The sequence below is a fragment of the Octopus bimaculoides genome, chromosome 4 (assembly GCF_046866305.1).
Source record: "Octopus bimaculoides isolate indiv1 chromosome 4, ASM4686630v1, whole genome shotgun sequence".
Classification (NCBI taxonomy): Eukaryota; Metazoa; Mollusca; class Cephalopoda; order Octopoda; family Octopodidae; genus Octopus; species Octopus bimaculoides.
The window spans coordinates 78,861,172-78,872,835 of NC_142931.1; the positions used below are offsets into that span (position 1 = coordinate 78,861,172).

The 11,664-nt window shown below is 36.0% G+C and overlaps 1 long non-coding RNA gene across 1 annotated transcript in view; it reads left to right on the plus strand.

Annotated features, from left to right (window-relative positions):
* Positions 1-2,810: 2,810 nt before the first annotated feature.
* The window catches only part of LOC128247684 (uncharacterized), a 58,018-nt gene continuing 49,164 nt past the window's right edge, over positions 2,811-11,664 (plus strand). Inside the window, exon 1 of the long non-coding RNA XR_008264047.2 lies at positions 2,811-3,387. This is a non-coding gene — a long non-coding RNA (uncharacterized LOC128247684). The remainder of the gene's footprint in view (positions 3,388-11,664) is intronic.

Here is an 11,664-nt window from a genome sequence, read left to right on the forward strand (position 1 = left end):
GCGTATATATATATATACATATATACGCATAGGTCGAGTCACTTGTGAGGTCTCTCATGAGTGCTTTGCTGATAACATGGAATACAGTTCAACTTTTAACATAGTCGGGTCATCGGCAACCAAACTGGTACCCTCGCTAGGCTTGCCTGGTGATGAGGGTTGTTAGAAACTTCAGCAAGACTAAAAGCAAAGCCTGTCAAAAAGACGAATGAACTTAGTGTAGGTTCAACGACTATCTAGCAACAGTACGGACTCTCAGAAATTTCGGCTTGGGCTCTGGCGTGCTATTAGACAACTGGGAGTGCGACATCTCTTAGCTTTCATTAAAGTGTGTCTCTAGGAGAAGGTTACTCTGATATAAACCAGTTATGCAAGGAATGGCATTGAACATCTTGGAGATCGTTTGCTTGTGCTTAAGATCATGGCGCTTCCACATTCCTGAGACTGCGTCCCATATTGGCACTGAATGTCTTGCCCCGGCTTGTCTTTGGATCATGTCAATGTGGCTAGGAAGGTCTGTGGGGGGTGCTGTGGAAGCCTTATATTGGACGTAAAATTTTATGTTCTGCAATCGTCTCCGAGGCGACTATCCGATGCCCAGTGAAGAAGAAGCGCACTACGCGAGCATGTAAGCGGCGTGTGCGAACCTGGGTGAAGATGACTGCTGGTGAAATAACTTTGTGCACGGATATTGCTGGCACTTTGCATGGGAAATAGTTAGTGATCGTCTTCCTCGGTCACAAGTGAACAGCGCTCCTCCTCCTCCTCCTCCTCCTCCCCACTCCTCCTCCTCCCCACTCTTCCTCCTCCCACTCCTCCTCCTCCTCCCACTCCTCCTCCTCCTCCTCATCATCATCATCATCATCTTCATCATCATCTATCTATCTATCTATCTATCTATCTATCTATCTATCTATCTATATCTATATATAACGTCGACCACTAACGTGGACAATTAATGCGCTAGAAATAGATCACATCTTGTGTCTATTCTCCTGATAATTAATCGATATTAATTAATATATGAATAATTACCAGATTTTATAATAATATTTTACCCATTACCCATGTTCTCATACTGAATATATACGACGCAGTAAATATTTTCTGCAGATATATTCCTGGAATTAGCGCGCCAAGACGAAGACTTTTGAATTTCACCATTAAGCTGTTATTAGCAGAACCATATGCACGCGCACCCATGGCGGTGGGCAACTCTGTATACGATTCTGATGATTGCGGTTACATTACAAATCAGGCTGAAGAGGAATAGACAAATGGTAAGAATTTGTTAAATCCGAAACCGGTCCCTGTTTAAGAATGCTTTTTTAGGTGATTTTAAATGTTTTGCCCGCTCACGTTTTGGTATGCTGCTATATTCATGTTGAGAACAATTTAGGTCTTAATAGACACAAGATGTGATCTATTTCTAGCGCATTAATTGTCCACGTTAGTGGTCGACGTTATTTTTTTTAAATGTACCTTAATCCCCTGAGATTGCAGATAATATTTCTGAATCTCTTTGATTCTTTAGATGTGCTGGCCTCCTGATAATTAATCGATATTAATTAATATATGAATAATTACCAGATTTTATAATTATATATATATATATATATATATATATATATATATATATATATATATATATATATATATATATATATATATATATATATATATATATATACATATATATATATATATATATATATATATATATATATATATATATATATATATATATATATATATATATATATATATATATATATATATATATACATATATATATATATATATATATATATATATACATATAAATATATATATATATATATATATATATATATATATATATATATATATATATATATATGTGTGTGTGGAGGCGTAATGGCCCAATGGTTAGGGCAGCGGATTCGCGGTCATAGGATCACGGTTTCGATTCCCAGACCGGGTGTTGTGAGTGTTTATTGAGCGAAAACACCTAAAGTTCCACGAGGCTCCGGCAGGGGATCGTGGCGAACCCCGCTGTACTCTTCCACCACAACTTTCTCTTACTCTTACTTCCTGTTTCCGTTGTGCCTGTAATTCAAAAGGTCACCCTTGTCACACTGTGTCACGCTGAATATCCCCGAGAACTACGTTAAGGGTACACGTGTCAGTGGAGTGCTCAGCCACTTGCACGTTAATTTCAACATATATACATATATATGCCATACATATATATGCCAACAACATATATACATATATATAGTTGATTAAGTTGAAACTGGTTTTCACGTTTTTTATTATGGTATTTTAACAAAATTAGCATTTTCATTACATAGTGTACTCACCAGATTTCGAATGTGTTTGACTGACAGTTGAGGTCTTGGCAACTCTAGTACCTCTTAGAACGCTCCAACCAGCTGAATTATTAGAATACATAGCACCTAGACACCTCATCTTTCTGGCCATTTAGTACTAATTCCATTCACTCCTAAAACTCTCAACCGCTCCCTGCCAACCTGATTCATTTCATCCTCATCCTCTTCCCCTATATTATTGCCCTTTTCAATTTGCTACTCTTAATCAATTTTGCTGAGATTTCCTATGCAAACAAACAAAACTATCCCATTTTCTTTCATTACTCTTCACTCGTGCATCACTTTCCTTTCTCCTTTTCTCTCTCTTCCCCTCTCTCCATTTCTTTCTGTCTTCTCTCTGTCTCTCTCTCTCTATCTGTACACATATCAACCCTCTTAACTTAGTAGCCGACTTAGTACTCAAACCACATTGCTTCCATCAATTTCGTCATAATTTTGAAATGCTCCAACTGAGGAAGGTTTATGTAATGGTCGCATTTCCTATTATATATTAAGACAAATCTGAAACGCCCATGTTACACACACACACACACACACACACACACATACACACACACACACACATACACACACACACACATACACACACATAGCAATATTAATGCCAAAAGGTAATCTTTACATCTAACTTAACGTGGATGTTTTGCTAGAAAACCAAATACTGCGTTATTAGCTTTCAGAGATCCTGTCATATGGGTGCTTGGTGCATAAAAGCACACACATAGATCGTAGCAGACGAGAAACCTCTGTCATAGGCGCCGGAACTCCCATATTACGACTGTCTTCAAATTTAATCTATCGTTTCAATACTAACAATTTTTTATTGTTTTATTAGACTTTATTTTTAATTGGGAACGATAGTGTTCCTTACGCTATCAGCGTTTCTAGATCTTTTCAGTATTATCCTGCAGTCGGAGTGTTTGTGGAGTTTATTATATATTTATTGATGTGTTTTGTAGATGGCAACAAAAATGATTGGAATCATGTCGTAATGGATAAAAATCGTCACCACCAGGTAATTAGCGTTAAATTACTTTTTGCAATCAACTTTTCTTGATTTAATTTCTAGAGGGGAATATCAGTTTATCAGTTTGGAGCGGAGACATATGTTATAACATAGCTTCCATTGCTGATCTACTATGTTATTTATTTTAAAGTCCATATAGAATATTTATGCTATAAAATATTTTATTTTCCATGATTCTAACCAGCTTTATTTCATGTTCTGTATTGAAATTTTCGACGACAATGAAGAAAGAAAATGTGGGAGAATCTTTCGTATTTTTGTGACTGATGTAACAGTTACAGACATGAAGTTTACAGCATTCATATTTAGTTTCAAATTTGTTTATGACATTTATCTTAAAGCGATCTCTAGGTTTTAATATCGTAGTTGCGTCTTGATGAAAAGGTCTTTAATTTTGGTTAGTTTTTGTATTATATTTGTTCTGTTCTTAGTTAGCATCTGTTTCATGACTTGTTTATTTTTTACAAACGTATTCATCCATTATATAACTCAGATACATTAGTTTCTTGAGACATACTGTGTGTGTGTGTGTGTGTGTGCGTGCGTGCGTGCGTGCGTACGTGCGTGTGTGTGGTTTCTGAATGTTTTTCTGGCTGTTGTATTGGTTACCTTTTGTTTCATTTTGTAACAGTATTAAGTATCAAAGTATTTGGTCGTACATCTGCGACCTGATCTCTGACACTCTACCCTACTGATAAATAGATATGTGTATGGGCGCGCGCGCGTTTGGGCCCACGAAAGCGTGGGTGCGTGCGAGTGTGGGCGTGAGTGTGCATGTGCAACTGTGGGCGTGTGTGCATACATATGTGTGTGTATATGTATTTATGTGCATATATATATATATATATATATATATATATATATATATATATATATATATATATGCATGTATGTATGTATTTATATATATATAAATATATTTATATATATATATATATATATATATGCATGCAGAGAGAAACACAGACAGTGACAGCTAGACACAGAGAGAGAGGCATGAACTTTGAGTGTAGGTTTTAGTCATACGAAACACATTCACTGCAACAGTGATATATACAGAATTTCATATAAGAAAGTGTAGACATGTATTTACGATGGAGACAATGAAAGAGAACAGAAAATAGACATATATTCTTCGTTGGCGAGCTAGCAGAATCGTTAGCACACCTGGAGAAATGCTTAGCGGTCTTTTGTCCATCTTAATGTTCTGAGTTCAAATTCCGCCGAGGTCGACCTTGCCCTTCAGCCTTTCGGAGTCGACAAAATAAATACCAGTTTAGTACTGATGTCGACGTGATCAATTATCCCCATTCTCCCAAATTTCTATGGTGCGTACAGTAGAAATTATTATTATTATTATTATTATTATTATTAATATTAATATTATTATTATTATTATTATTATTATTATTATTATTGTTCTTGTTGATGTTGTTGTTGTTGTTGTTCTTCTTCTTCTTCTTCTTCTTCTTCTTCTTCTTATTATTATTATTATTATTATTATTATTATTATTATTATTATTATTATCATTATTATTATAAAACGGTGACCTGGCAGTACCGTTAGCACGCCGTGTGTAAAATGCTTAGCGGTATTTCGTCCGTCTTTACATTCTGAATTCAAATTTCTCCGAAGACTGCATCTATACTTTCATCCTTTCGGGACCGACGAAATTTTGTACCAGTCGAATATTGATGACGATGTAATTTACTTGCACCTCCTCTCAAAATTTTAGGCTTTGTGTCTCTTGTACAAAGGATTATTATTATTATTATTATTATTATTATTATTATTACAAATCAGAAATCTTTTGACCAATATCTATCATATTCTCTCCTCTCGTTTTCCCTTTTTCACCTTCCCCTCTTCTCTCTTCTGCTTCTCTCTCTCGTTATCTCTCTCTCTCCCAAACTATCTTCTGCATGTGTACGTGTGTGTGTGTGTGTGTGTGCGTGTGTGTGTGTGTATGCGTGTGCGTCTGTGTGTGTGTTCGCGCGCGCGCGCGTAGTTGTCCGTTTCTCGCTCTCTTTCTATCTTTCTCCTGTGTAGACTACTTTATCGTCATTTTAAAAACTTGTCTACATGTGCTCTTTTCATAAATGCCTGTTCGAATACCTTCTCATTTATCTATTTCCGAATATACCTACATGTATATCTGCTTATGTGTATATGTGCATATATTCTCTGTGTGTACATATGTGTGTGTACATATGTGTATGTACATGTATGTGTGTGTATATCAAGCTATCTATTTCTTATCTATCAGTGAATATATCAACTAGTCTGTGAATGTCTTTACGCTTGCATTACTAGTTTATGAATCCGTTTTTGCAGCTTTCTATACCTCTTCCATTATTTCTGCATGTATATATCAAATTCTATCCCCACTTTCCCTGTCTTTGTCTATCTATCTATCTATCTATCTATCTATCTATCTATCTATCTATCTATCTATATCTCTTATTCCTTCGGTATATCTATTCAATTAAAACAAGTTTTAAAATGACGAAAAAGTAGTCAACATAGGAGAAAGATATAAAGGGAGTGAGAAACGGACAAACACACACGCGCGCGCGCGCACGCATACACACATACACAGACGCATATACACATATGAATGCACATATATATACATGTATATCTATACCTATATATATATATATATATATATATATATATATATATATAGTAGACTTACTTGCAAAAAAGGACGTGTGCGTTCAATAATGTAATAATACAAAGAATATATATACATGTATACACACATATATGTACATACTTACATCTACATGTGTATATATATGCATATCAGGGTACAGGACGTTAGAACAATAAACTACAGACAACGGAACGAACACATAGGAAAACGGAAAGCCACTTGGAATATCCCTTCATCAGCTGTCTCTATTCTATCTAGACGTTTCGAAGACGAGACAGCTGATGAAGGGATATTCCAAGTGGCTTTCCGTTTTCCTATGTGTTCGTTCCGTTGTCTGTAGTTTATTGTTCTAACGTCCTGTACCCTGATATGCATATATATACACATGTAAATGTATGTACATATATGTGTGTATACATGTATATATATTCTTTGTATTATATATATATATATATATATATATATATATATACATGTATGTATGTATCTACGTGTATATATATATATGTATATGTATGTATGTATATTCAGCCCCACCACACACGCGCACACGCACACACGCACACACACACACGCATACATGTATCTGTACTTTATAAAGATAATATGACATTATTATATTCTGAATATAATGCAAAATCAAAATATTAAATCTCACCATTAACAAATCTGGAAATCAGTAGATAAAATTTAGACATGTAATGTAATTAACATATTCAAATGCAACTATGAAAGTTCATGTATGTATGTATGTAAGTATGTATGTATGTATGCATGCATGTATGTATGTATGTTACAATTACAATCAACATACAGGCGCAGGCGTGGCTGTGTGGTAAGGAGCTTGCTTCCCAATCACATGGTTCAATCCCATTGCGTGGCACCTTGGCTGAATGTCTTCTACTATAGCCTCGGTTCAATCAAAGCCTTGTGAGTGAATTTGATAGACGGGAGCCGAAAGAAGTCCGTCGTATAGCTATGTGTGTGTGTGCTTGTCCTCCCCATCACCGCTTGACAGCCGGCGTTGGTGTGTTTACGTCCCCGTAATCTAGCAGCTTGATAATAAAAAAAAGACCGATAGAATAAGTACTTGGCTTAAAAATAAATAAATTCTGGAACCGATGTATTCCACCAAAAACACTTCAAGGTGGTGCTCCAGCATGACCGTAGTCAAATGGCTAAAACAAGTAAAAGAATAAAAGAGTACAAGCGCAACACATTCTCATCAGCAGGCATGCACTTTCAAGGAACGACTGCAACTCATTATTTCACATACACAATGCTAAAACTAAATTAGAAAAAGAGAAAAAAATGTTTAGTTGATAATTTACAGAAATATGTTGAGAAATCTAGTGTTGACATAGAAAGTATATTAAAATGAAGCGTATACGACCGAGGGGCTCTGTGATGCAGGAGTGTTAACATTCACACCGCTTCGACCAGTCCGAGTGTCTCTTAGAAGAATCTTACCCAAGATCCGGAATGTATTTCTTATAAGGGCTTCATAAACACTCGGGCATGCTCATATATAGGTTTTTTAATTGCATAGTTAAGCAGGGAAGGATGGAACCTTATTATCGAACTTCAAAATACTGGAGGCTTGAAGTAAGGAAGTCATGCTCAAATAGGAGAATGCTTACAACAGAGTGAATGACACTCATGTTGTCTAAAGAAATCCAAGGACAGGGCGATGTTTACTTCTACTATCGAAGAACTCGTAGCTTAAGCCAGGGGTTTTCAAACTGTGGTCCGCGGACCACAGGGTGTCCACAAGGACACGACAGGGGGTCCGTGGACAGCAAATACTTTTTTATGGGCAATTTGATTTTATATATGTTTTTTAATCGAAATCTTTTAATTGACAATAAACCTATTTGTTAAATACTGTTAAATAAATAAATGTAAAAATATATGTTATTTTCAGCAAATATTTATGTATAAATTTCATAAGCGTTTATAAGGGGGTCTCTAAGGTAAAGCCTGAAATATAAAGAGGTCCGCAACTCAAAAAGTTTGAAAACCCCTGGCTTAAGCAACTGGAGCAAATATCGAAAAGTATATCGTCCGATGCTCTGCCAATTCTACCAAACCACAGCTCATCGATTAGTACTTGTTTTAACGACAAAGAACGGACGAAAAGCAAAATTAACCACGGCAGGATATGAACAGAAAATGCTGAGGTACAGAAAGATGGGACAAATACCACACGATACTGCGAACACACCACTTGATAGAACAAAAATCACGATATACATATAAATAGTAATCTTAGTAAGCAAGTAAGCAAGTAAGCCCAGACATCATGGCCAAACTATTTCCTAATTGTTGAAGAAAATCTGACATGAACGGTCAAACAAATTTAAATTCCAGTGATAAATAGAAACAGACACAACAACGTCCCCATGATTTTCGTCTACAATAAAACGGCAATAATACCTAGCATTAAAACTATTTCATCCATCAGATAAGAGGTGTAGGTCTTGAAGCGTCAATGGAAATCGGAAATTTATTGTTCCAAACAAAACATTAATGCGGAGATATGAAAAATCTTTGCAAAAAAACATTAAAACTGGAATGTATCCATGATTGCAATTACGCATACAATATGATACCAACATACATACATACATACATACATACATACATACATACATACATACACATCTACATACATACATACATACATACATACATACATACATATGCATATACACACACACATAATAAATACGAATAATATTTATTTGGAGATGAAATTTATACTACGGATACTTTGTATTGAGTACATTTTATCATGTATGTAAAGATCTTTAATACATGTATATATATATATATATATATATATATATATATATATATATATATATATATATATATAAAAATTTAAGGAATGGAGAAAACGCATGTTATAATTGCATACTTTATTCCTACATATGTTTCAAAGGATTACAACCTATGTGATCCATAGGGATCTGTGATATTAAAATTGTAACCTTCTCTTCAGGGAAAGCATGGGAATCATCTTAAACGTAAGACATTATGACCGAGTATGAAACATCCTTGGAAACATATGCAGGAATAAAGTATGCAATTATAACATGCGTTTTCTCCATTCCTTAAATTTTTAAATACACTCAAATACCCAAAATTTCAAGGAGTTCCTGCCTTAAAAACAGGAACTACACCAAAGTTATTTTGTGTTCTTTGCTACATTGGTTTCTATTAACCCATTTATTCTATCCGAAGAATTTTTATTTATTAAGATAGAAGAAATACATATAATTATATATATATATATATATATATATATATATATATATATATATATATATATATATATATATATATATATATGTTTACACACAAGTACATACATGCATAATTATTATATATATACACACACACACACCCAACGCACACAGACATACATGCATACATATATATATATATGTGTGTGTGTGAGAGAGAGAGGACTTGTGTGTGTGGAGGCGCAATGGCCCAGTGGTTAAGGCAGCGGAATCGCGGTCGTAGGACCACGGTTTCGATTCCCAGACCGGGCGTTGAGTGTTTATTGAGTGAAAACACCTAAAGCTCTACAAGGTTCCGACAGGGGGTGGTGGCGAACCCTGCTGTACTCTTCCACCACAACTTTCACTAATTCTTTCTTCCTGTTTCTGTTGTACCTGTATTTCAAAGGGCTAGCCTTGTCACACTCTGTGTCACGCTGAATCTCCCCGAGAACTACGTTAAGGGTACTCGTGTGTGTGGAGTGCTCAGCTACTTGCACGTTATTTTGAGGAGCAGGCTGTTCCGTTGATCGGATCAACTGGAACCCTCGTCATCGTAACCGACGGAATGCCATATATCATTTGATTAGCTAAAACAAACATCTACGGTTAGTGACAATATTTTTGAGACAAAGATACGGAACTCTTCATGCCGCCATTCTATGTGTGTGTGCGCGCGCACGAGTGTGTGTGTGTGTGTGTGTGTGTGTGTGTGTGTGTGTGTGTGTGTGTGTGTGTGTGTGAGAGAGAGAGAGAGAGAGAGATAGACTCTTTTTCACCTCTTAGTTTCTCCATTTATATATATGTGTATGTATGCAACGTATTCATATGTATATTGTATTTTCTGTAGCTACAGAACGACAGCTACCAGTGAACTTGAGTTCCACGTAGAGTGCCAGCATCCACTCTACTTCTTGCAAAATGCTGTGGTTAGTACTTTACGTAGTTGGATTACATAGGAATAAAGATGATAAAGACAAAAAAAAATCAGTTGATGAGATTTGTTCAATACGCACGTCTCCTTATCGTGATTACTTGCATCCTCTGCAGTGGATCTTGATAGTGCAATTCGATGTATATCAACAATGGTGGAAAGAGCAGTGGGAACAAATGCAATGTACTGCAATTTGCTAGGATCATGCTTTTTCGTATAGATACGCACTCACGCTCACAAACACACATGTGAATGTATGTATACATGTAAATGGAGGCGCAATGGCCCAGTGGTTAGGGCCACAGACTCGCGGTCATAGGATCGCAGTTTCGATTCCCAGACCGGGCGTTGTGAGTGTTTATTGAGCGAAAACACCTAAAGCTCCACGAGGCTCCGGCAGGGGATGGTGGCGAACCCTGCTGTACTCTTCCACCACAGCTTTCTCTCACCCTTACTTCCTGTTTCTGTTGTGCCTGTAATTCAAAGGGTCAGCCTTGTCACACTGTGTCACGCTGAATATCCCCGAGAACTACGTTAAGGGTACTATGTTTTTGGAGTGCTCAGCCACTTGCACGTTAATTTCACGAGCAGGCTGTTCCGTTGATCGGATCAACTGGAACCCTCGACATCATAAGCGACGGAGTGCCAACAACATGTATGTATGTATGTATGTATATGTATGTAGCTGGCCGTCTCCACTTTTTTCTGCAAAATAGGGGTAGCTTACCCTGTTCAGGCTATATTATTAGCATTATCCTGCGTTTGAGAATTTAAAATCACTTCTGTAACTTTCTAAGACATCTCAACGCTTCTAAAAGCAAACTTCGTTTGTTTGTTTACGTTCATCGTAATTTGAATTTAATATAAGTTTTATTTTTATTTGAAGTTTATTCTTACTTTTTTACATGAATATCTGTGTATGTCTTTTTATTGTATTGTATTGGTCTTAACCACAAACTTAACACTACACACTGAATCGTGGCAAGGTATGGAAGGTTAATAAATTGCCTGCCGTAAACAATTCCTCGTTGTTTCATAACATTCAGTGTGGTTAGCCAGAACATGGAATATAATTGAGTACTTGTAAGGTACCAGCCCGTATTCAAAATCCCTATTTCTTTATGGTATACGTACGTACATTCATACATACATACGTACGTACATACATACATGCATACATACAGACAGACACACAGACAGATGATACATAGATAGATATACATATGTGCGTATATATATGTATTCCTATGTGTTCATTCTGTTGTCTGTAAAAAAGTCCGTTTTTTGTGCTTTATGTTCCCGTTCCTTTTCTGACGTCCTGTACCCGGATATGCATCGATATATTATACATGTAGATGTAGGTATGTACATATATGTATGTATA